The sequence below is a fragment of the Neopsephotus bourkii genome, unplaced genomic scaffold (assembly GCF_033783945.1).
Source record: "Neopsephotus bourkii isolate Nb327-2 ecotype Australia unplaced genomic scaffold, CSIRO-AGI_Nbou_v1 NB_911, whole genome shotgun sequence".
Lineage (NCBI taxonomy): Eukaryota > Metazoa > Chordata > Aves > Psittaciformes > Psittacidae > Neopsephotus > Neopsephotus bourkii.
In genome coordinates, this window is record NW_026901405.1 from 1,207,592 (window position 1) to 1,229,297 (window position 21,706).

General features: G+C 40.7%; 1 protein-coding gene across 12 annotated transcripts in view; it reads left to right on the forward strand.

Moving 5' to 3' along the window:
- ZBTB20 (zinc finger and BTB domain containing 20) overlaps nt 1-21,706 on the forward strand; it is a 481,633-nt gene that overhangs the window by 241,834 nt on the left and 218,093 nt on the right. For 2 of the 12 annotated variants that reach the window (XM_061357684.1, XM_061357683.1), the window contains exon 5: nt 5,868-5,931. The exons of the other annotated variants lie outside the window; for them this stretch is intronic. The gene's annotated coding sequence lies outside the window, so the exon portion shown is untranslated. The remainder of the gene's footprint in view (nt 1-5,867; nt 5,932-21,706) is intronic. 12 annotated transcript variants of the gene reach the window in all.

Consider the following 21,706-nt stretch of genomic DNA (forward strand, 5'->3'; position numbering starts at 1 on the left):
GGGCTGCAGATAAGCAAGGCAGACTTGCCTGTGCTTTTAAAATAAGACTTTTTTCACCAGCTTCCATGATGTGGTGCACTTTTCAGGTAATACGAGAAAAACTGTTCTGAAGTGTTAAAGGCTGAATTGGTTATTTGTTTAGTCTTATTGGAGAAAAGAAAAAGGAAAAGAAACACCTCACTTCGGCTCCTTGATACAAAGCGAAAGAGGGACGAGGAGCGAGGGAGGTTGGGTTGAATTCTCTGGCATGGTTTCGTGCTGCTTTTTTTTTTTTTCCTTTAAATATCGTTGGGTTTTTGGGGGCTTTTTTTTTTTCCTTTCTGAAAAGCAAAATATCTCTCAATGCAATATTTATGTAAAAAGCCAGTTATGTAACTCTCGCCTGCCTTTTGCTTTTGTTACCTCTCTGGGCTGTACAGCTCTACTGTTTTTCCTCACGACAGATTGTATTAAAACCTGCAAATCCTGATGAAAGGAAAGAACGACCGGGTGCCCACAGCACAGACTTTAATTTCGAGCCTTTTTAAGGGCTTCAGGCTGGAAGACAATGGATCTATTTAAGATCTGATTTTGGCTGGAGGAATTCTTATTGAGTATTTTCTTGTCACAGTGCGCGCTGGAACATCCCTGGCTTCTGCACAGTGTTTCTGTCTCTCTCCTCCTCTCTCTTCTCCCCCCCCTCCCTCCTCCCCAAACTTTGGATGTATACAATGAAAGCTTTCTCCCTTTCCTCTTCTGACCTTAATGCGAGTGTCAGGTCAGTCGCTCTGTAACAGCAGCAAGTGCAGAAGCATAGGGAAATTTTAAGTTGCACTGAACTTTATTCATTTTTTATTTCATTTAAGTGATTGATGTCCAGAGATTCTTTTGATTAGGATTGGTTGGGATATTTTAATTGATTTCTGTCAAATGCAAGTGAAAAATGTATAACCCTGCTAAAAGAATAAAAAAATGAGGGATTTAGGAAGGTTGAAAAAAAGGAAGAAAAGGGTGAATGCTAAGAAAAAAGTTCATACTTTTTGATCATAGGAAGAAATAGTTCCTGTAGTTATCACAACCAATTTATTCCTAGTTGGATCCTCTGAGGATCTGACCTGTTTGTGGTTGCGAGCATTGTGTCGGGGTTTGTTTTCTTTACAAATCGTTCTTGTCTGCGTGCACATTCTTGGACAGATTCTTCCCTAGTGTAATGCTGCTAATTCTGTTGATATTATGTCAGGAGTCTATTAGGTCAATTATAAAGTCACAGAGCTCGATTCTCAGTTATTTTAAAGTGTTTTTCTGGCATTGAAAAGGAGTCGTAAAATGAGCCTCAGCATGAATTATGCCCACTTCGGGCATAGTAGAAAAAATAGTTAAAGCTGACATCTTTCAACAGTGATCCTTGAGACAAGCTTTAAATGAAACAGGCTTTGTGAAAACAGGAAATGGAGTGTTTTAAGTTCCATAAGTATATTATAAGCTGTATATTTCACCAAATTGCCAGGGAGTGCGTATATATTCAGAAGCGTATTGGAACTCCTGGATTCCGTGCCTAATTCTGAAGCCAGCCCTTGCTTTGCAGTGAAAACTTCTGACTCCACTTCTGTTGCAGCACAGAATCTCTTAGGGATTACAGCAGTAGGTACTTTATTGTGCCCTACAAAACCACTCTAAAGTTATTTTATTAATGTTTATAAAGCGGATTTAAATGCATGGGGAGAAGGTGTTGAAATAATTTGGGCAGGTTAAAAAAATCATTTAAACTTCAGTCAGGTGTTGCCACAAAGATCAAATTGTGGGCACCGACCATATATAAATGTTAGCTGGAAATCAGAAGATTACCGAAGCCCTCAGAGGATTAAATTCTGGAATACCATGCTATGGGAATTACAGGGCCTGGAAGCCTATGTGGATGTAAGATGGGGTTGAATGAATATATTAGTAGGAGTTTATGATGTGGTTGCATGCAGTAGAGGAGACTAACCTAAAATCCCTTATCCTGGTGTACCTGATAGCTGTCAACCCTTTGTAAAATGCTTAGAAGCTGTAGACTGTGTAGCATTACAGAGAACATGATAAATAATGATTCCAGTGTTTAACTTAATCAAAAGCGTGGTCGTATGTCTTTGAAAGAAAATTACTTTCTGCCCATCTTCTCAGAGTTCTAGTCTATAAGCTTTTTGTCTGCACTAATTACAATGGAAGACTTGGAATAGGTGTACAAAACCTGATAACTTTAAGCAGTAGAGGAGCAAATTTTCCTTTTAAAGCCATTTTACTTTTAAATTTCCTTGCATGTCACTAGGTTACTTCTAACTTTCCCAGTCTTCAGTCCCCAGCTTTGCTTTATATTCTTAGGTGGACTTGTAATAAGGTAGTAACCTCCCTTAATGGTTAAACACACATTTAATTATTTTCTGGGTATTTACTAATTAAACAAGAAAAACAACCTTGGAAATGCCTGCTGCTAAAAGGCTGGTTATATATACACGCTGTTGGAACAGCAACCAGAATGATGGAATTTTATGTTTTCTGCAGAATGGAAATCTGATTTTAATTTATGGAGAAGAGGGTGATTTGACTTGACCAGATGCTAGACATGCAACCTGTGAAACTTCTGTCTTCCTAAATTCATAGGCAAAATAGGCAAAAGGGATGGTTTGAACAGTTTCTGAAATGAGATGTTAATATTCAGTTTTAATGAATAAGTCTTCATTTCACAACTTTAAAAGACGCTGGTATTTTATTTTTAAACATAAGCTGTTTGAGTACTGTCACTATGAAGATCTGCGCCATACTTTTCTTAAATTCAAGTACGTTATTTAGAGAAAAGGTTAAACATGAGCCCTGAAATTTTAAAAACAACAACAAAAAATGAGAAGAGCTCTACATTAATTTTTATTTTTAAATGTCATTATTTTTCTTCCCTGACACATACTTAGAGTTGGGTATGTTCGAAAAATAGCTAGCTACTATGGTTTTGCTGCATCCAGCAATGTGCTGAATTAGCTGCTGTAGTCTTTTTTATCTAGTAATTATTCTGCAAGGTTTCCTCCCTCCCTTCCTCAGAACAGCGTTTTTTGCAACTCTGACACTTTGGTTGAAGTTTATGACAATTTTGTGTCCTTCACTCTCAGTAATTCATTGCTAGAGCCTGCAGTAGTTTCACGGGTTGGTTTGACTTGCAGAAGTCCCTAAGAAATGAAGCAAGAAGCAGTATGTTTAGAGTACTTGTAGCAAAACTATCAAGCCTAGCCACACTGAATGCTCCTGCACTCCTCCTTTCCAAAGTTATTGTTTTACACATTCACAGCAAACGAAGCAGAGGGTTAATTTCTCACATCCGAGAATCTCTTATATTCTTGCCTTTGTTGTTAAACCCCATGTGTGCAGGCAGGCCGTGATACCTGCAGGGAAGCATCACTGCTATCCAGTGGCATAGAGGAGTTGCCTGGATGGGTGCAGTGGTTAGAACAGAGCCAACAACTGGATGTTCCTTTCTCTTTCATCTGTAGAGTGGTTCATACTTTCCTGTTGTCAGTAAATGAAGAGGGCTCTGTTTGGACCGAGTACCTACATCAGTGTGAGCCCTGCGAGATGTACCTTGCAGTCTGTCGTACCCACTTTGGGGAAGAATCACATCCTCATTTGCTTGTGGGTTTATTTCCTGGATGTCTGTTTTCATCACTGCCAGCTGCTTGATTGCTGGTGGGAGGGAGGGAGGGAAGGATGGATAAACTTCCTTCACCTTATTGATGCAAAGGCTTAAAATCAACTCTTTAGGATGTGACCTTTATAGCTGTAGTAAAAGAGAGCAGGGAACTAGATGTGATAATCCAGAAAGCATGCTTGAGGGTAAAATCCTGTAAGGTAACTAACTGTAAAGAGTTCAGTTTATGTGAGGACTCGATTTGGGGTATTATTTCATAATTTCCAACTGAAGAAACCTCTGACTTACTTGGCTTCTAACAATCATGATGAAACTCGCCCCTTTAGGGAAGTTCTTTCAGAGGCAAGATGCAAGGACTGTTTGCCTGTGTAAGCAGCAGCGAGGGTTGTTCGCTTCTGAGTTTTTGCTGATTTACTTGTGACTGATTGTAGCAGGATAGATGGACTCACTGCTTTGACTGTGCTGTGAACAAGAGAAAAACACACTTAGCTGAGAGTGTTTCAAATCAAAACAAATAATAATGCTCTTTATGGACAGACTGTGGAAAGATTAGCAGAGAACAGTGCAGAAAGTATCTAAAACCATCTTTGCCCATAGTTTTCACTACATGTAATTTCTTCAACTATTTTTCTACTAACCGTTTTTATTAAATATCCTGGTTGCCTTAGGCCCCTTACACGACTAAAAGAAAAATGACAGAGTTTCAGTCTCGTCTTCAGGGATCCATCTAAATATACATTTCTGACTAAAAAGTGTCAGTTGCCACTGGTTGGAAATGGTCTGTTCTGCTTTGAGGAAGGGAGAGGCAGATCCATAATGGTTGCTCGGGCTGTCATGTTCCTGAGAATCAGCTGTTTTTTCTTTATACTCCAAAGATTAAACAAAGAATGTTAAACATTTCCCAATTTAGCATTTATAATGGAAAGCGGCTGTAGGGCCAGAGCTCGCTGCTGCAAGGGCAAGCGTTCATATTAGGAGTCGCTTAAAAGGGCTTTTATTTTCTTTGAAGGCCTATCCCTTCCTCTCCCAGCCCGGCTGCTGTGCTTTGCAGGCAGGTGGAGGCAGCTTTACATCTTTTACTTTCATTTAAGTAGGAGCTAATTTACTTTTGGAAATGAAAGTTAAAGCAGCTCAGCCATCTGCAGAGTGGAGGAGGAGGCAGTGGGTTTCTTTAACTTCTCAAATCTCTACAATTCTATGTCACACCAACAGGCAAGCAGAGATTACCTTCCTGAGCTCCTATTAGTAATAATACGTAGTACTAATGATCTAATGTCTTAGCTTCAATTCTTCAGCTCTGTTTCTATAAGATACCTGTTGGCTGGGTTCAGTCTTCTTTGTACTTGCATCCAGCTCAGGAGCTTTGAAGTGAAAAGTTGTCATCTTAAGTGCAACAGAACCACATTTTTTGACCTACTGTCAGCACAGCTTTTCTGTAGCGTTTCATGAGTGATGATGTGGGGCACTGTGATTTCCTGTTCCTCTTAGTAAGGGCAGAGAATGCTTAAGGATGACTGGTGAAGGGGAAGGGCATTTTGATATCCTGATGTTATACATGCTTTTATTGTATTTATCCGCCTTTCTTACTTTCTAGTTTTATTTGAAGGGTTCACAGTGGAAACAAATATGTTGTTGAAGCTTTCTGAGTTGAAGCCGAGGTGAAATTCAGTTTCATGCAAACGTATATTTTATGCCCTATCAGAGGGAAATAAGTGTTAATACAGCTGTTTTTTTTAACAGAGCAGCTAAAAATGTCCTTTGCCTGCCTCTCCATTGGCTAGTTTTCAGAAATTCAGTCGTTCTCCATCGTCATATGAGGACAAGATCTGAACATCTTATATAAGCAAACATTTTCAGAAGAAAAAAAAAAGAATATTTCTGGTTTCTTGTATAAATTTTAAACACTATAAAGAAATCGGATATCCATTTGCTGCCTTCTCCAGGCTGCCAGAAAGTAGGTTTTGTCTAAACAAAATAGCCTTGTACTCAGAGTTCACAAACATTAGTGTATTGGTGCCATGGCCAAACAAGGACAGTTACTTAGGTACCTACATGAGTAATTTTGTTGGCCTTGTACAGACGCTTAAATATGCCTGTAAATGTTTGCCCATCTTTTGTTTCTTAGGGGAAGATTTTTACAATTGATCAGTTTGGAATAAGTCAAAAGTTTGAGTTTAAAAGTATTTCAATCCTCTTGTGATTGCGTTTCTTACAGAATGTTGGCATTTTTAGACTGTGCATCTGTTTAGGCACATGGAGAAAGACAAGACTGAGATCATGTAAGTCATGAAACTGAGGGTGAATAATCCATACATTGTTCTCTCAACATTTTTATAATTTATACCCAGATGCAAGTAAGAAACCGAAGAGGAGAAAAAGAAAATCTAGTTAACTTTTGTTTTTAAAGTGATTAATGTAAAGCAAAGTTCAAATGAGGCCACAAATCCTGGTGGTGCACAATGGGTTGATTTATTTTGTAAATAGACCATGGATAATTAACCATAAAACAAAACTTTTTGTTGTTGTTGTTTGAAACTTGCATAATGACACTGGTTTCTTTTAGTTGCTGTGAGTTGCACAGAGGGATAACGACTTATTCACAACTGGTTGCAACTGGTTACAGCCAAGAAAGGAAAAATCCCAGAGCAGCTAGAGGAAAAAAGGCTGTTAAAACCCTGCTGCACTTGCAGTTTTATAGCAAGATGTTTACTAATGGGTACATAGCGGGCAAAGCCACCCTCGTGCAAGCAAAAGAGTAGATATGTACAAACTCTGATGCTTGCCATGGCATCCCGTGCTTTGGCTTAAGTCCCATGAGCAAATGGCAGCCCCTGCAGCTGGCCTTGTAGTCCACGATTTTATATTGACTTCTAAACAGCATTAGTTTATGCTTTGTTACATGCTTCCACGATGCCTGCATCTTACCACTCTGGCACTGGGGGAAGAGTCCTCTGGATAGTCATAGTCTGACTTGCTGCCAAGTCCTTTTGTGAGCCAGAGTGTGATGGTGGCTTTTCAGATATGTGATATGAGAAAACTGCCTGCTCAATGTCCCTCAAATTTGTCTCTTCATATTCCACAGTCATCTGTAGAAGGGATCTGTGATGCTCAAGAAGGATAAGGTCCAATTTGTTGTGAAAGTACATTCACTACTAATTAAAACTACCAGCTGGGATTACAGCCCTGGAGACTGTAAATAAACTAGAGCATGAGATGTTCAGATAACAATATGGCCACTTTTGTGGTGGTTTGCATTAGTTGCCCTTACTCAGATTTGCTCATCTCATGCCATTTTATTAGAGTGAAGAGAGGATTTATGTAGGTAACAGTCAAAAGGTTGGATATGCTGCACAATAACTGTCTATATAGACCATTTAGCTTCTATCACATGCTGCAGTGTGCCTGAAAGTACTTTTGTCCATATATATAAGGTCTGTAGTTTACATGTAGCTACACTCTGACTATGCTGTGTGTTCACATGAGAGTTGGCTGTCGGTGTAGTTCATGTGTTTCACAGATGGTGACCCTAAGGTACTTGCAAAAAGCTACCCTCATCCTAAATGACAGCCCAGATAGGCAGAGGTAGTGGGTGAAAGTGATGAAAAGCGCTATGGTTTTACATGTGTGTTGAATCAGAGACTGATGGGACAAGAAGAAGGTCATTAATGTCAGACCATCACCTGCTGTCTGTATGAGCTTAATGTAGGTAAGTGGGTATAAGGGTTGTGTGGTTTTAGTCTAGATCCCAGTTGCAAGACAGGGCCTTAGATCAACGCTTTAAACACATAAACTGCTGAGCTCCCACTGTGTTACTGACACTAGTAACTACAACACATAGGCTGCCACTTCTAAGCTTTTTTTAGGCCAAAAACTCTAGTTAAAATAGCACTTAGCTTGAGCAAGAGGCTTCTGTTGTGGGTGGGAGTCATGCTGGGGGCAATATTAGCATCGTACTGTCAAGGATGTTGCAGTGAAGGCAAGACCCCAAAAGTAAGTTAACTCTCCAAGACTCAGTACAGTCCTTGGCTTCTCTTACAGCCCTGTTACGGGGGGAATTCAGTCAGGCCACTACCACTACTGTGGTAGCTCTAACTCGATGTGTCTGTCCTATGGGGTATCCCTTGAAACTGCTCTTTGTCAGGCTTTTGTGTCTGGGAAGTAAGGCAGTGTATGGAATCTGCTACATACAGTTTATAAGTTAGAACTTGATTTTATTGGCTAACTGAATCCTTGTATTTTGTGACAGTCTTTTTCTGTGCTCTGCATCATGCCAAAGAGACAGGGGAGTGGTGTTGGCATATCTTTGTATGAATAGGTCTGTCATTAAATATTTGAAATAGAAACATCTGAAATAGATCTTCCCTGAGAAGAACAATGGGACAACTAGAGAAAGCCAGTTTTCTCCAAATTTGCTTTTGGGGGCTGGAGTTTTGAGCAAATAGAAGAAAAGAACAAAGAGACCAGGTATCAGTGCAGGGTTTAAAACCAACAAACCCTGGGAGGTGCAAAGAAAGTTGAGAGAGGAGAGGGGAGGGATACTTAGCAAAGGAAGGGGTTTTGTTTTCTGCATTTGTTTGTTTTAATAACTAAGACGAGCTAAGGGAGAAGGAAGCTGGTAGCAGAGGATTCAGAGTCCCTCCTTTGGAAGAGGCACTGCATTTAGCAAAGGAAAACTTTATGTGGATTGAAGTCAGAGCTAGTGCTGAGGATGCTGAGGCATGGAAGTGTGTTTTGGTATTTTCTGTTTCCTCTGATCTCTGAATCTCTATTTTTATTTCGTGAAGAGTGAGGGAGTCAGCCATCCTCCTTGGGCAGTTAACCTGTGGAATCTTACTGTTAGGAGGGGGTTACAGACAGCCTTAGCTTGAAGGCACATTCAAGACGAAGGAGAGCGTTCAACTCCTTTCAGATTGTGGAAGGTGTCAGCACACGTGCCCAGTGTGCAGAACACAGATTCAACAGCCTGCTTGGTGTGCAGCAGGAAACACTCTGTTAGAGGTAATTGTGGTTCAAGGCTTTTGAACAAGACTTTGTATTTCTCTCGTGTAGTAATAACCTTTTTGTAAAGACACACAGTCCAAACTCCTTTTGTTTTAGCCACCCTATCTGTTCCCAAATACCTCTCCCCAAATCTAATACTTTAAAAAACCTACAGGTGAAGTAATCCCAACAGTTCTCCCCAAGGCTTTCCCCATCTCTGCTTTGTGAAGCAGTGTTGTAGTAGGTAGTTTCAAGTTCCAGTTACAAAGTGCTTTCATGTGGGACTAAGCAGTACAGTTGTTTGTTGTTTGAATCCTTGGACTTCTGCTCCAAACACTATGTTCAGAAATTCACTTTATAAGAAACAAAAATTATTTGGTTGTTACTGAGATTCTGTCCATGTAACGGAAAACCCTTCACCAAATGGCAAGGGAGACGACCACTTCTCGTAACACTGAAGTAGCCAGGGAATGCCAGTCACTGCGAATGGTGTGCTGTCACTGTTAAAGGCTTAGCTGTACTTCACCTCTCCTCTTGGTCTTCCTAAGTGAATATTTTCATATGTTGGCACGCTTACTGCTACCTGATCTAGGTGAAATCCTGGATTCTTCCCATTCCAGGCTAGGATTTGTCTCCCAGCTTGGGTCAAGCTTCACCTGACTTCATGGTATTTTGCATTTTATTCATTTAGAAATATATGGGCAATGAGCAAGAGACTTCTGAGTCATTGGAGCAAATGGTTAAAGAAAAAGGAATTCTTAGATATTTAATCTTATTAATATCAACTGCTCTTACATTTCTCTGCCAGTTAAGTTGAAGCTTACAGGGACAGCTTACTCCAGGTTCTTCTGTAGGACTCTCTGTGACTTTCAGTTTGCTGCTTTATTCTGCTCAGAACTGGTTTTGACACTTCCCCAGATCACAATAGTAATTATAAGGGTACTTCACCTGACAAAATGTGTGTTAGTTATTAACAAAATGACTGTTTGAAAAAGTCTCTTACCTTCCTATATCTGTAAGTTCCACCAGTTCTTGGACAAGAGCAACATACCAGCTGGATTATTAATATCAGGCTGTCACTGATATATTGATAGCATTGCAGAGGTAGTATAAGCTTCTGAGACTCACTAAAGAGTACTGAAGGTCAGGACTAGAATCACCAAAAAAACAACTAGTGGTGTTCTCTTCTAAAAAATAAAAGGAAAAAAAACCCACCCCAAACCTCAAAAAAAACTTCCAGGACTTTTATTTATTTTCATCATTCATATTTCCAGGTAAAGCTTTTTGGCATTTGTGGAACAGAAATGCTTTTGTTTCAAACTTTTCTCTCAAAAATGTATTCTATGTTCTAATATAAAATTTAAATCAAAACTGAAAGTAACAATCAAAACAAAATTATTTTGTCAAAACAAAACAGTCAATTGATTGAAATGCTTTTTTATTTTTGTTTCATGGGCAACTTTGCAATGCAGTGCTTAATTCAACTGTGAAGCAAAAGCAAATTTCAGAGTCTGTAGCTACCCTGTAAAGCGGAAATGTTTGGTGGTGTCTGGGCTTTTCTAGGTGGCACTTAGAAGAACACTTTATCAGAATTCTACTGAATCTGTTTTTTTTTTTTTTTTTTTAACTATTAAATCTGTCTTTAAAAAGTCTATTAAATCTGCCCTATTAAAAAGTATTTTGCAAATAAATTTCTGTTTAAAACAAATTTCAAAATTTGTGAGGACCCTTAGACCATGCTGAGGTCTTCTAGCATTGTTATAATGTGCCTTTCTGTAACAATCAGAATCTGCCTCTGCAGCTATTTGTAGAAATATGTTCTGTGTTTTGGCTCAGCAGATTGGGAAGCCTCTAATACCATTTCAGCTCTTCTTGCTTCCTTCTCTGTAGCCTGGTGATGGACCAAACCTTTGAGATTCTGGGTGCCTATCTCAGTGCAATTGCTTGCAAAGTTAGCAAACAGTTGAATATAATGATAGTGTGAGTATAAAGCATATACAGTTAATATTGGTGTACTCACTTCCATTTCATGCTTCTTAAATTTGGCTTAAAAGGGACTTTCCCTTAGTAGAGTGCTTTCCAGTTACTGTTTTGAGTCTTTCCTTGTCCTACATAACACCCAAAACATTCTTTTTTTCTTCTAATGACTTGGAAGTTTTTCCTCTCCATTCTCACACAGTACCTGTAAACTTCAGTAGTAAAGTTCTGGCAGCAGTCTTGTCCAGGGCCACAGTATGGTATATGCCTTGGAGGCATATTCAAATTATGTTTGAATTCTTCAGCATTGGCCTAAATCAATGGGAGCACCTTACAAAAGAAAACCGTACATTTAATGTGAATATTTTGGACAAATAGGGCAAGGGTAAAGATTAAAAGCAAAGAACAACTTTATTGCTTGAAAAGGTGAAGCATCTGACTTTGTTTTACCACTGTAATGATCCTTATTTTTTTAACAAGGACAAACCAGCTCTACTGATGTGCTACTTTGACTATTCAGACCTCGCTTCCTTACATATTACATATGTAATTACATATTACATATTTCTTACATACAAAGTCATATTCCTTAAGAACAGCACTGAAGCTTTTGTAAGTTAGGTATAGAGCAGTTAATGTCCCATCACTGATTCCAGGGAAATTGTGGCTCTACAAACTTAGGAGTTCTCACTCTGGTTGGAGGTAAACACAAGATGACAAGGGTAGTACGAACTTAAAAGCTTTTCCATTCATTTGACCACCTAACCTTTTGTTTCTGTTCTTCAAACCTGGAAAAGGGGTATCTTGTGATACAGAAAAGCTGCTTTAAAGTAAACATATACTTGGACAGTGGTGTAGCTGGCTCAGTTACAGGCCTAGACAAGACAGGCAGGAAAACATGCTTTGTCAGACAGCTGTGTCCTGAATTCATTAGATTTTTCTTTATGTGACTAAGCACGTAACCTGCTGTATCAGTATAGATTGAATTTAGTCTTAAGAAGGCTGGTTTAATCCATAAATACAGTTTTCACTGACCTTGGACATGAAAAGCTGGACTATTCATTTAAAAATATAAAAATAAAAGCTCCTCCACCTCAGAGCTCTACAAATAAATAAATAAAACAGTTTATGTTGTGGACACGCTCACAATATTTCCTGCACACTAGTGGAGCAGCACACATCAAAAAGATAATAATATAAGCAGTAAAATATCCCAAGCAAACAGAAAGCATCTGTAGATCTTGCGTAGCTGGCTAATACTGTCAGGATGGTTGTTTTTAGCTTACCATGCCATTGATGCTTTGCAAATGTATATGGGCATGCTGAGGGTTGGCCAGGAGTTAAACTGTCTTTATAATGGTTATATTGAGTTGCTGCATTGTGCCTGAATGCCTACAGACATGTAGGAGGATAGGAAAGGTACTCAAGAAACTATTAGCCCATGCAGGATCTAGTCTACCAGCTCTAGTCACAGGAGAATGTAACACGCTGTAAACAGGATGTAAAGAAGCATTTATTTATAAAGGTATTTGGAGGAATCCTGGGATATATCTGAGGTGTTTGTTAGCTGTTACCCCAGGATTGATAGCCTATATCCCTTTTGTTGCGCTACTGCCTTTAATAAATAAAACATCAAGCTTAGAGATGCAGTTTAACTGGGAAGATTTGTATTGCTAAAAATGTGTTGCAAATCTAAAGAGAAAGCTATTCTACTTTCCCTTTTCATTCAGTATCTCTTCTCTTCCTCTCTATTTGTAAGAGTCAAATACTGATACATCACTCTAGACTTTCACTTTACCTCATACTCACTTGCCAGTCTGTCTTCAGAAAGTCAAGGCCATTTCTGGAGCATATAGGAGTGCAGATTTGAGGAGTACAGACAGGAGGAATGACTGTGGTTTTAAGTGAAGAGTGCTTCACTGTATATAACATTTATTGTAGAAGAAAAGATGAAGTTGCCTTGAAACGTATCGAGCCTGATCTAAATTCTCCTGTTGGCTTTAGCAGGCTGTGGATCAACTCCATATTGGAAATTCTCCATTAAAACTGCTGGATGCAGTCAGAACCCGTGACTGTTGTTCAAGTTATTGCAGCCTGTGCTGCCCTGAGCACAGACTCAACGTTGGCAGTACTGCTGCTGTGAGTGCAGAGATTGGGAAACTTCTGATGTTAACTTCTTATTAAGTGTTACTTGAAGGAATGCTCTCTTGGAGTCTGAGTTTTAGGAACCCTGAGATCTCCTGATCTGCTTTTGTATCTTCCCTTACTGTCTCTTGTGATAAATGGGATGCTTTGCTGGAAAAGTGAGATTGGAAGCAATTTATTTGAAGGGGTTCCTTATAGGATGATGTTGGCAACACAGGTACTAGAGTCCTATTATGAAGGCAGTCACCCTGTCAAGAGTCAAAGAGACTTTCTCAGAAGTTAATTTGGTATCAGTATATCATGGATTGTAGCGCTTCCAGAACTATTCTTATTCACAGGTCCTGACAGTTCAATGCCACTAGAGATCCTACTGCATTGCTTCCAGTGGTAACACCTAGATAAGAGTGATGAGTTATTCCCACTATGGCTCCAACAAAACCAACAGGAGTACACCAGACATAAAATTGGCTCATCCTGTCTCTGCTGTGCATTCAGGTTAATTTTTGATTCCCTTTTGAGGTTCAATTGTATAATACTGCTGCAGTGTGGGTTTCAGAAATTGCTGTTTTGTGACTTGGGGATGACAAATTTCATAGTATATTCTTTAATTCCTATTTCCTATGGCAGTTCATTAAGCATCTTCACTTAGGGTTTTCTAATATTCAGTGAGAAATGTATTTGCCAATAGGGTCCTTCATTAAGAAGCCTGTTGCAGAAGTCCTCTGGTCATTACATTATACAAGAAGTTAGGATTTTTATGATTGAAAATTCTGATCTAAGTATGAGATTGCTGTATTTATGGGAAAATCTTGATATGATCTTCCTGTTATATGGGGCATTTAAGAGATCCTGAAATATCTTTTAAAGGTGAAACAATGGGAAGCTGCTCACCTCATGATGTAATAAGGTAAAATAAGGTCATTTAAAATGTCATGGTTGCAACTCCAGCAACAGAGCCGAAGAGTTTATTTTCAACAAATAATTTAGTTGCCAAATACAGCTTTTCTTGTCCTGTCAAATATGCACAAGTCGATCAGTCTCTGATTCAGGAATCGTTGGAATTTATTTGATGACTACCCTCAAAACTTACATTCTATGTACTTTCTGTAAATGGAGGGGAAAGAGGGATGGCTGTGGTTTTAAGACCATTTGAAAAAGCCTATTCTGTAGTTTTCCTCTCTGGCATCCATCTTGTAAATTTGCATTGCGCGATGCCAGGCATTTAGGAACCTATAGTTTTGATAAAAGAGGGTAACAAGTTCAGTCTTCATGGAAGAGTTAATATTCATACAACAGGAGTTAATGTTTAGCAGGTAGGAGGCTTTGCACATGTTCCTGAATCCTCACACATCCTTCACATTACATTTATGTTATTAACCCTGTGACTGAAATGGTACAAAACAGGATAAAGGAGATCCTGATGCTGCATGGGCAATGTGGGGAGCAGGGTGTGATTATTTCATGAATGCACTGATTCAGAAGATCAGCGTGAAGCTAGATGCTTCTGTTCACTGCACGCAATGGCAGAAACATGTCAGAAGTTGTTGCTGGTAGTGCTGCATTCATAAAAGGAGCATGGCATTCGCTTCCCAGCCACCAGGGAGTAAAGGGAAGACAGAGAGCTGCAGACATCTGTTGTTGTGTTTGCTTACCTACCCCTGTTCCTGGAGGTTTTGAAGTAGGATTTGGAAAGCACATATGACAGGCATTGTTTTTGACCATACTTTACAATGTCCTACCGACTCCAAAGAGCCAAAACTTGGACCTCCATAATTTAGCCAGCGATACACACAGGGCACTCTCAGTGAAAGGGCTAGGAACAAAACTTACTTCCTGGTTTCCTGCCTATTATTTAGTACGTATCTGATTTGAAGTCTGTTTTGTTTGTACCCGTGCGTGCATATTCCTCGGCACATGTGTTTCTTGCCATTATGGGGCAGATCCCATAGATTTTCTGCGTCATTAGTAAAAAGAGCCAGTCATTTTAAAAAAAAAGCAAGCTTATTTGCCTGAGCTGCTAAGATTTTTTTCTCACAGTTCTGCCTGTGGCGCCTGTCACTAGCAGTCAAATAAGGACAATTTTACCATTCTCTCCTGCTGCTCTAATTTTTTTTTCAGTGCCAGTACATGTATTTGTTATTCTTTATAACTCCCTTTGAAGTTGGGAATCCAAGGGGAATCTAAAACCGACCAGATGTTTCTGCTGCTGGAGATGCAGAAGACAGCAAGGATTAAGTTTAACTGAAACTTAGCTTTCTCCTAAACTCATTATAGTGAGAATTCTGCCTCAGATAGTTTTATTTATTATTTATATTTGCACTTGCCATCCTGAGTAGGTGATACCTCAAGTCATCTTGCCCAGGAGGAAAAATGGATGATTTATCCAAGTAAATAGTGTATCAGCAGCTGCCTGCGTTGATTTCCCTTATGGGGTTTCAGTTCCATTACACTGCATATTTCCCACCCACACTCTTTATACAGCATTTCATGTTGAGGAAAATCATTCCCATCTCTGTAACTTCAGAGGACAGATACGCGGAACCATCCAGAGGGAGGGCAGTGTAACTTGTGTGTGCGTGGGGAGCGGTGACATACTTAAGAAGGCACTGGCCAGACAGCACTATGAGATTTTAACTCCTTCTCTTGTTATGGATGGAAGATCAGAGAAAGGAATAGAAGTCGGAATGGGAGGAGACTGGCTATGGGAAGGAAGGGATGTGCTAACCTCCTAGAAGTGGGGGGCAGAAGTCATCTCTCAGGAGGCAAAGGATGGAAAGAAATGCTATTGCTGACTTCTGAGTTCAAGTTAGATGCTTTTGAAGATGCAAGACCAGAAAAAAATGAAGTTTTAAAATAGTCTGTGATAATGAAATACATTCCATAGTCCTGTGGGGTGTCCTTGTCTAATTTTTGCAATGGGAGATCCTGCTGGCCTTTTTCTGTGGTAATGGCCACAGGAGAAAATAGCACATAGTCAGACCTCCTGGAGGTCCAAATAGGAAGGCAACAAATAGAACAAGGCCTCAGTCTCTCTATACCTTAGGCATGGCTTAAGCTAAAGTTTGGACCTGCTTCCAGATTTTAAATACCCCAGATTTCTTGAGTTGCCAAGTTATCTCATCTAAGTTTATGGGACTGCCTGTCCCTTGCCTGTCCGTCACACCCATACATAGTTGTTCAGTGTGCCAATCGCTTTCAGCCAAGTCAGAAAGAACTGAAAAGATAATCCATTTCCTACAGAACAGGGATCTAAGGAGGGGAGAAAAATTCCAATCCATGCCCCTGTTGAGGGAAAGACAAGCAGAACTTGCCAGATAAGCATGTTCTGTGGAGGACAGCTGGCTGGTCAGCACAGGCTCTGCTCCAGAAGAGCCACAGCACATGCTGTCTTTTTCTCACCAAGAAATTTACCTTTGTTGTAGGAGAGGAGACGGGCAATAATTGTTTTCGTATTGTGTAGAGCTCATAGGCTCTGTTAGCAGGTCTGTAGTAAGGCAGGCGTTGTCAGTACTTGTTCCATGTCTGAGCGTTTTGTCTTCTTTAAAGTCCAGCCCTCTTTTTAGTTAGCAAGTCAAGGTGCGTCTCTGGCTGGTAGAGTTTTCCCTTTCCTCTCTGCTGTGGGGTTACAGGAGCTTTACCTTGGTTTCTCTCTGTATGGCTTCACTTTATGTTTCACACCAGATCTCACTGCTTCTCAACTCTTGATGTCACAGCCACCATAATTGAGAAATAGTATCGGGCTCTGCCCAAGGTACTCTTTAATTGGCCAGATGGATTGCTAACGCCTTCACTGAGGCACTGTCCTCCATCATTAGCTGTTGGAGTTGGCTCCTAATATTGCAAGGCCCCGCACACCACCCTGATTTGTTTTTAAACAGGAAAATCAAAACCTTGGTAATTATATAGAGCCTCCTAATAAACATCAGGTAAAAATGCATGTACTGTAACAAGCTTTTCAAAACAGCAGAAGGGACTGGAGAAGATAATTTGCTAGTGCCTACACTTATTTAAAGCTGCTTTTCTGTTTTTTAAAATATAAAAAGAATTCAGGTCCTGGGAACACTGGGGGATTTTGGATGAGGTGTTGAGGAAAGGTAAAAAGAAAAGAAAGCAATCATGTGTTTATCGTTTTGTATTTTTAGGACCTCAATTTCCCGGCTTTATATTAAAGGCAAACAGGTTAAAATCAGAGAGTTTTGGACCTACATATTTTCTCCTCTTATTTTTTGTTGAGACATGAAGGCAGATGGTATGAAAAGCATTTATATTGGTCTCTCTGCTGACGGAGCTTAACCTAATAATCCAGGACTTGGAACTGGGTTCTTCGATAAAAACACTTTCTGAGAGATTTTTTCCATTCAAAACACCAGGAGAAGTTGTTTAATTGACAACATCAGAAATTAGTATCCTGCCAGGACTACATTTCTTTGCACCTTATTACTCAGAACAAACGACTAATACATACTCATTCCAACCATGACAGTTTTTGATGTTTTTTTCCTAAATTAAACCAAAGATGAAGTGAAATGGTTTACCACAGGATTGGGACAGTGAAAACGGGGGAAGTCCCAGTTCCATTTGTGCTGGGTTGGCTGCCAGGTGCCCACCAAATCTGCTCTATCACTCCTCTCTTTAGCTGAACAAGGGAGAAAAGATACAACAAAAGGTTCATGGGTTGAGGTAAGGGCAGGGAGAGCCCACTCACCAGTTACCATCATAGGCAAAACAGACTGGACTTGGGGAAATTGCTTTAATTTATTGCCACTCACAACATAGTAGGATAATGAGAAATAAAACCAGAACTTACAAACAGCTTCCCCCCCGCCTTTTACCCAGGCTCAACTTCATTTCCAATTCCCTCTCCTCCTCAACCCTCCAAGCAACACAGGAGATTGGAGAATGAAGGTTGTAGCTGTTGCATCACGCACTGTGTGTGTCTGCTGCTCCTTCCTCTTCAGGGAGGACTCCTCACACTCTTCCCCTGCTCCAGCGTGGGGTCTCTCCCACCCAGTATGAGTCCTTCCCACAGGATGCAGTTCTTCATTGCTCCAGCATGGGTCCCTTCCATGGGATGTAGTCCATAGGGTCACTGCACCATTTCTCCTCCTTCTGCACTGACCCTGGTGGCTGCAGGACTGTTGTGCTCCTATATTCTCACTGCTCATTCCTCCAGCGGCAGTTGCTGTTGCACTGTTTTCCCCCACTTCTTAAAAATGTTAGCATCAGAGGTGGTACCACCGTCACTGGTGATGGTCTAAGCCTTGGCCAGCTGTGGGTCTGTCTTGGAGCTGGCTGGCATTGGCTCCGTTTGACACGGGGGAAGCTTCTGGCAGCTTCACACAGAAGCCACCTCTGTAGCCGCCATGCTACCAAAACCTTACCACACAAACCCAATACACCATGTCAGTTATCACTTCGTCCTAGTTTAAGCACTTGACTCTTGTCTGGTGATTGCTCCATTTTCTTGTTTTTTATAGTGTGCTAGATGCTTTGAAATTTGCAGACATAGCTCGGGCTTTGAAATGAAGAAATCTCAGCTCTGGAAATGCCAAATTAAACTGTGATTCTGAGTTCCCGTTAATTGTGAGCAGCTTCAAGTACAGGAAAAGCAGCACTCCAGTGCAGTTCCCCTTCATTCAGCTTCAGTCTGAACTTCACCTCATAACCCAGCTGTATTGGAACAAACTGAAAGACCAATGTACACGAAGATGAGATGGTTCACATCTGAAATTTGGAGCTCAGGTCTGTGTGGACCCCACCTGTGTTCGTAGATTTTTGTATGTGTGTGTTCTTGAGACGTTGCATTCAAAATATATACAGGAAGCCAAGCCTAGCTGAGAAGATTATAACTTGTAAACATTCTCCTCTGTATGTTTTGATAGAATGGTATGGGGGCGGTGGGCAGGGCTGTGTATTTAAAAGATAGTTTCGTGCTTTCGTAACACGATCCATAGTCCATGTGAGACTTAGTTCTGATTAAAGATATTCAGGTGTGCAGTGGAAGTTAGCAAATAATGAAATGGTTTCTTAGCGTTGTGACACTAACACTCCAGAGCAGCCTGACCGAGAGGGACGGGATACATGCTCCTTTCTTTGGTCAGTTTGTCATTTGTTTTTTCTCCTAGCTGCTGTGTAGTGGCTTTATAAGTTACTCCTTGTGTCATTTACGATTGTTTTCTTCCATATAGAAGCACTGCAGGGAAGAGCGTGCAGTGGAAAGGGCCAGTTCTGCAAACAGCAAGTGGAAGGACATGGCGTACCTACTGTCAGCAACGCACTGTCTTACAAAGGCAAACAGCAATCTCTCTTTTATCTCTTGTAGTCTTGGGTATTAGGGTATATAGGCAGTGAGTCCAAACCAACAGGGAGCCAGAGGGTGGATTGCACATCTGACTGTGAGAGTCATCAGCAGGCCAAGTACTCCATCAGGCCAGTTGGAAAAGCATCTTGTTGCTCAGAGGTAGGGCTGGATTTATGTTCTGCCCAGCATGTTCATTTAGAGAGGGAGGATTAGATAGCCCACAATATAGCTGTTGATACCCTTGAGCATCAAAGGTAGTCCTTTCTGCTGTGCTCAGGGTAGTGAGTATGTGGATAGGGTAAGGACTTGAATGCATCCCAGTACCCCCAAACCAGCTGAGTTATTCCAACAAAGTAGCATAGACCTCTGTGGAGCACATTCTCCTCTGATTCACATGAATTTGTATTCTGTTGGTCTTGGAAAACATTGTGCCTCCTGTGATCACTTTCTCAAACGATGCTTCTACTTCCCTCATGATTTAACAGCTGCCTTGCAGTTGTGTTTCTTAGATCTACCTTTCTTAGATCTCCAGTTTGCCCCATGGCCTCTTTTATCTTCATTTCCCAGGGCCCAGGACAGATTCTGAGCTTCCTGCTAGCTTGCTGTTGCCTTGTATCTGCCTTCAGATTGGGGGTGCTGGTATTCTGACAGTCTACCCAAATCCTTCGTTGCTCAGAGGAAATAATAACTCTCAGCTCCTTTCTTAGCATTTATTGTGACATCCAAAGACAAATGCAAACTCATCTCTAGAATCATTATTCTCTTTGAAGAACAACGGATTGTCAGGGGAGACATTTTTTTGTGTGGATTCACTTAGAAGTTCTGTCCCCCAGTGTGGTTCTCCAGCTGCCCCTGTCATATCTTCTGTTGTTGTTTATCCAACTTTTAATAATTTCCTTTTCATGCTAGAAAGGGCCACATAATTTTCTCTCTGTGTGTGCATGTATTTGTATCTACTTCATGTTTTTTCATTTCCTTCAATTCATAACATACCAAATATATAGGAAAAGGCATCCATTGCACTAAGTGCATGTATTATTTATGCATGTCTGATATATACTTTGGCCTAAATATCATTAAATGCCTAGGGATTTTGTGCGCCTCCACTTTAAGTGCTCTCTTACAGTCTTTGAGATATCTCTTAATCACCTCACATCAGAATTAATTTTTGGAAGAGACATACTGGTATGTGAATAGGCAGGCTACACCTACTCCTATGAAACAAATGGAAGGGAAACTTGTTGGGACTACTGAAAGAGATAGAGACTATGGATATTGTTGTACTTAATCAAAAGGAAGAATACCACTTAATCATGTATTACCAACAGCATTGCTTCCCACACTTGAACATCAGCTTTTTATGCTTTCTGGATCACAAAAGTTACTTTGAAGCACTGGTATAATAGAATCATAGAATAGTTAGGGTTAGAAAGGACCTTAAGATCATCAATTTCCAGCCCCCCTGCCATGGGCAGGGACGCCTCACACTAAACCATGTCACCCAAGGCTTCGTCCAACCTGGCCTTGAACACTGCCAGGGATGGAGCATTCACAACTTCCTTGGACAATGTGTTCCAGTGCCTCACCACCCTTACAGTAAAGAACTTCTGCCTTATATCCAATCTAAACTTCCCCTGTTTAAGTTTTAACCCGTTACCCCTTGTTCACTACAGTCCCTAATGAAGAGTCCCTCCCCAGCATCCTTATAGCCCCCCTCCAGATACCGGAAGGCTGCTGTGAGGTCTCCATACAGCCTTCTTTTCTCCAGGCTGAACAGCCTCAACTTTCTATGTGGCTTTAGTTAAATTCGTTTGATTTTTTTCTCATGTCCATTTCAGATTGGAGATCAGGCCTGGCCTGAAACCAGTCCAAGGTGGTGTGAAAAACTATGTAGCTTAATTTATTCTATTAGCATAACACCTAAAAGTGTTAAGATGAGATCAGCACAAGGCCTACCATTACAGCAGAGTGCACAAATACGAGGGTGGAAAATTGCTCAGAGAAACTGTCATTCAAGTTCTCTACGTAAAGTGGGAACGTTGTTTATTCCTCTCTGAATAACAACGGCACCTTTACTTGTAACAGAAGAAACAGAAGGAAGCAGCAGAGAGAGTGCCCTTCCGATTTGACAGTCTCCAGTGAAATAAATGTTTAAGCAATGGCTAGCATTCTAAAAATGTGATGACTTGCAAGAAATCAGATACAACATCACTGATTGGGGGTGGGGATGAGAGGGAGAGGAAAATCGGTGGAGAACTTTAGAAAGCACAGCACATCTCCCACTGGATTGAGCAGGATTTCTGTTGCCATCCTTACAGTTTTGTGTCCCCCAAAAAACCCATGCAGCACGCATTTGAGAGAAAACCAGGACAGTGACATTGTCAGGGTACTAACCTGAAACACATAAGCCATGGGCTGTTTCCCATGCTCTGCCACCGCTCTCCCAGAGGACCCTGGGGAAGAAGCTTGCTCTGCCTCCTGTGGGCAGGGAGATGGAGGTGCTGGAGCTCAAGAGTTGCTCAGGCACAATGGTAAGAGTAGCCTTCCAAGGATGTTAGATACCAAGGTTGGATCTGACGAATAATGTTGATTGAACTGAAAGCATGGATCTGTGATGAAAATGGTTCCTCATACAGGGATCTGGGGTGTGT